The sequence below is a fragment of the Capsicum annuum genome, chromosome 1, assembly GCF_002878395.1.
Source record: "Capsicum annuum cultivar UCD-10X-F1 chromosome 1, UCD10Xv1.1, whole genome shotgun sequence".
Classification (NCBI taxonomy): Eukaryota; Viridiplantae; Streptophyta; class Magnoliopsida; order Solanales; family Solanaceae; genus Capsicum; species Capsicum annuum.
In genome coordinates this window covers 58,279-63,206 of record NC_061111.1, presented here as the reverse complement: position 1 = coordinate 63,206, position 4,928 = coordinate 58,279, and the positions used below count along the sequence as shown (strand labels likewise).

The 4,928-nt window shown below is 37.0% G+C and overlaps 1 long non-coding RNA gene across 4 annotated transcripts; it reads left to right on the top strand.

The window, feature by feature from the left end:
- Nucleotides 1-215: 215 nt before the first annotated feature.
- LOC124899255 lies at nucleotides 216-4,928 on the top strand. Of its 4 annotated transcripts, XR_007056462.1 has the most exons (6): nucleotides 216-275; nucleotides 383-459; nucleotides 1,221-1,290; nucleotides 4,268-4,334; nucleotides 4,457-4,649; nucleotides 4,878-4,928. It is a non-coding gene; the product is annotated as an uncharacterized LOC124899255 (long non-coding RNA). The 4 variants fall into 4 exon arrangements; XR_007056449.1 differs by lacking the exon at nucleotides 216-275 and having other exon boundaries at nucleotides 282-459; XR_007056447.1 differs by lacking the exon at nucleotides 216-275 and having other exon boundaries at nucleotides 282-1,290.

Below are 4,928 nucleotides of genomic sequence, written 5' to 3'. Positions count from 1 at the left end.
TTCTTCTTCATATAATGTAAGGCCTTGGGAAGATCATTTGTGGTTATTGTCAATAAGTTTTCGATGTTCCATTCATATATTGATGAAATACATTTTGTTATCGTCTTTAACAGCAGGTAAATGCAGATTCTTCTGGCTCCCAGTATCAGACACAGATAAATGATCATAGGTTTCCATTAGGGGTTGTACCCCTGGATGCCAATAAGTAATTATAATGTGAATTCTGCGACACTATGCAGAAGACAGGAGAATTAGCAGCTCCCTTGGTTGTTCAGGTGAGAATTCAATGTGTTTTATTCTACCCGTTTTGCATTAATATTGTTGACATCTGAAATAGGATTTTAGGTTGAAGGTGACAGGTTCTTTATTTTTTGGGTTTCAGGAAGCAAATTACGTAGTTGACCCTGTTGAGACTATTCAGTCAGATTGGATTGAGCATACTTCTCGAAAGGGGAAAAAGTATGTGATTCCCCTTTTTGAATTGTCAACAAGTAACATGCTTAAGTTACTGGGTTAATGGGAGTGTGTTGACTGAGAGAGTCAACATTTGAATTCTATGATAGTTTTTTGTAAGCAAATTAAGATTCCGGTGAACAAAAAAGGTGTAAAACCGCGGTATACAAGAAAAGGAGCTCTGCAAAAATATCATTTTCATTCAGATCCAATCTTTTTACCACTTTGTGTTCTCCAGACAGGAACAAGAGTATGCCGATTTGGCTTTCCGGAATTCTTGCTTTTGGATTATATTCACATAGGTTACTCGTATGAATAGGTTAATGTCTGCATCGCAAACACTTAATGTTTTGTCTATGAACAAGTGGTGGATATGTTGGCCCCATCACTACCAAGAAATCCCTCAAGTATCCACATCTAATGCTTTGTACATCATTCTGCTTCCATTAGCACTGGAGATAATAGGCTCCTTTGTTTCAGTCCTCTTTGTCAAAGTTATCATATGGGCTGCCGTTCACCGCTACCAAATTCTACCTGACTGTTGATCAGCAGAACTTGATACACCTCTACCGATAACTTCATTTTGACCCCATTTCTCTATTATCATACATATTTTACATGTGGCTAAATGCTAGTAGGTATTGTTATTTTCAGCATCTTTTGATGATCAGTAGGCCAATTATGGTTGCTAATGTTGTCATATTTCCTATGGCTTTATTACTCCAACCAATTAATAATATTCTTACAATTCTTGAATTGATTTTTAGATACTATTATAATAGAAGGACAAGAATCTCTACCTGGGAGAAACCTCGAGAGATGATGACAGAAATGGAGGTGAGGTCTCGTGTCATCGAGATTTTTATGGGTAGTTTTATCCAGTTTCCTATGCTTATCAATGAAAAAAGAAGTACATAGTTCTTTTTCTATGAAGCTTCGTAGAACCACTTTTTCTTTCCTAAGTATATGTGATTTCTGTTGGAAGTTTGTTTAGCGAGCAGATTTCCTCGATCTTACTATACTATGTAGGCTTCATTTGGGATTTACATTGACCTTTTATTTCCAATATAGTTCTAAAAGATTTTATATTTAACACTATTGTTCTAAAAAATGTGTTTAAGCATACACGACAGGATTATATTTGGTCTATTTTAAACAATTTTATTTACTTTCTTATTAATGTAATGTTATTGTAACTCTATGGCGATATGGAGAGAGGAAACTTGATATAATATTGGGGTTCACACTTCTCATTCTGGTTTACAGAATAATAGTTTGGCTGGTTGCACACTTGCACCCAAGAGTGTGACCTAGTAGTCAATGAAATAGCAACAACTGGAGCTGTAAGGAAGTTTGAACATTTTTATTCTTTTCTTTTTGAGATAAACAGTTTTTTTTCCGGAGATATTACTTTGTATTCGTCAGCGTTAAGGTTATGATAGCAGTCCAAAAGAAATGAAAAATAATGAAAATAATGCGAGGATTCGAAGAGATCTACTACCTGTTATGCATCCTGTTCACATTGGCCCTTAATCAAAAAACAAAAATCTGCAATGCTATTCCATTTAACTTTCTGAATGGAATTATATTTATCTTCAAAATACCTTCAACTTTTCTCGCTCCATACAGTTCACCAAATACAAGGAAGGATTGTTCTCCCCCATTTCTTCTAACTCTTGCTAATCCCCTCTAATCCAACAGCTCAACAGATTGTTGAGTGTCCTTTTACAGTTCACTTTACTTCAACTCAATAGATCTGATATGTGTTTTGGCATGGTCCACTTTACTTCTATTAAACTAAAGGTGTCAAATGGGTGGGGTTGGCTGGATTTGGGCGGATCAAAGAGGTCTGAGTTAATAAATGGACGGGTTATTAACCCGCCCTAAAGCTACTTGGGCTGAAATGGGTTGGGTTGAAATGCTCTAAAATGCGGGTCATAACCCAACCCACCCAATTTGAACTCAGATTTAATTGCTTTATTTGTTATTTTATAAACTTTTAGTACTTGAAAAATTATTATCTTTTTTTTTTTAACTTGGTAACTTTGTATTATATTACACAGTACATGGGTTGTACTGAAACCTTTATATACAAGAGTACTGTTAAATCGACTGTTCTATATCTAAATGGAGTCTAGAACATCAATTATCGAGGCAGTATCATTAGAATATAGTTGATTACACCAAAAACATAAAAGCAAAATGCAGTTGATTCTCTATGCTCTCAAAACATATAGAATTCCTTTCTTTCCATATAGTCCACCATATAGCACCAGGGATAATTCTCCATCTACCTTTGTCCTTCGCATGCACACCTGCTTCTCCCAGCACATTAAAATCTCGGATACTTTTCTAGGCATTGTCCTAGAAATGCCTTTTAGTCTTAAGACGATTCTCCAAAGTTGTTGGGTGTACTTACAATGTAGAAATACATGGTTAACCATCTCTAAAGTTTCTCCACAGAGGAAACATCTGGAGCACAAGGTTTTCCCTTTCTTCATGACATTATCTTGTGTAAGAACTACTTCCTTGGTCAGTAACTAGACAAAGACAAAGCACGACACTGTGTGAGGTATCCTACTTTTCCATATTTGCTTCCATGGCCATCTTGGATCCGGGTGATTTATTTGGTTCATCATCTTGTAGGCTTTGTTGACACTGAACATTCCTTTTTCATTTCCCATCCACCATAGTACGTCCTCCACTGTTTGCAATCTATTGAATAAGTCCACGGTATTAAAAAATTCAACTACTCTCATTACCTCCCGGTCATTAAGTTGCCTTCTGAAATTAAAGTTCCACCCATGTGGTCTCCATAATTCAGCTATAGTCCTCTATTGAAACAATACCAAGTTGTAGATATCTGGAAAAATCACTTCCATATTCCTATCCTCATGTCAATTATCCTTCCAAAACCTAGTCTTGTTTCCATCCATCACTTTAACCTTTGAGTTGCTTTTAACTTCATTCCACTAGTGTCTAATAGATCTCTAGAGGCTAACCCCGTATGGTGTGGTCACTTCTTTAGTCATCCATCTATCTTCTTGAGGATATTTAGCCCCAATCACTTTCCTCCATAGCAGTTGGTTATTGTTTGTATATTTCCACAACCATTTCATCACGAGAGCCTTACTTTGAATTTTTAGGTTCTTTGTCCCCAACCCTCTAGTCTTCTTGTCAATTGTCCACCACAGAGAGAACTACCACTTTTTCTCGCATATCTTTGTTCCTTATTCTATCTCTCCTAGTATGCCCCACACCAATCTCAACATCCTTATTTCTGCTGCATTTATCTTTCGAACATGCGAGCTCTTGACCAGCCAAACACTCTTCCCCATGCAAGATAGCTAGTATAACAACCACTTTATAAAACTTACCTTTAAGTTTATTTTAACAAAATTCTTATACATGGCATGCTCGTTACTAGCTCTTTTACACAAGCTAATTGAGACAAAAAACACATGTTCAGAAATTGATTCATCGAAAAAAAGCATAACTGTAGTTTATGAGTTTCAAACGTGTCCAAATGGAAAAAAATTATGGGGGGGGGGGGGGGGGGGGGGGGGGGGGGGGGGGGAGGGGGCTGTGTTGAGTATGGAACTTAGAACCTCAGTGCAGGATTTGAACACCCTTACTGTCACACTCAGTCTTCTTCAGAACCTGCTTCACTAGCTGTTGCTAATTCGGAGAAAATTGGAATAGCAGTAACCTTGGAAAATTCTGTCGCGCCACCGGTGTATGTTTTCAGATTTATATGTTATAAATTTGCCTCTGGTTTGTGTTGCTTCTTATTTGGAATTCAATTTTTCTGTAGTTCTGAGACTACTACAGCTCAAGATGCAGTAGTGTATGGTAATGAATTTTCTTCGGAGAATAGAGAGGTACTTTGTCCTTCTGAAATACTTATGCGATTAGTTAATTACTACTGGTTACTGGTTAAAACACCAAGAAAGCTTTTCGTAGCTGTTATGCTGGATGTTGATCCAATAATTTTGTAGTGCAGTTGTTAGTCATCTGGTAACAGGTGAAGAATATGCTCCAAATTCCAATGAGGTTTGCTTTTGTCCTTTGTGCTTGATGTTGTGCCTAAAATGGAGAATGCCAAGAAAGATGCTGCAATAACTGAAATCGGAGGTGCTACTCCATCAGATGAGAAAACAGTCGAGCTGGGACCATTAGTTTATGAGAGCAAAGCGGTATAGTTGATTATTGCTTTTTGTCCCGTTTAATGTATGTTCTCGAAATTTCTCTTATTTCTATTTTAAGTATCTGATTTTATTTAGGAGGCAAAGAGTACATTCAAAACTCTTTTGGAATCCGCAAATATTGGGTCTGATTGCACGGGGGATCAGGTTTATTACTTGACTATTTTGTGCGTACCAAACAATTGAGGGAGATCATTTGACATGAATTGTATTTGTCAGGCCATGAGAGCAGTAATTAATGACCGGAGATATGGTGCTCTAAAATCCCTT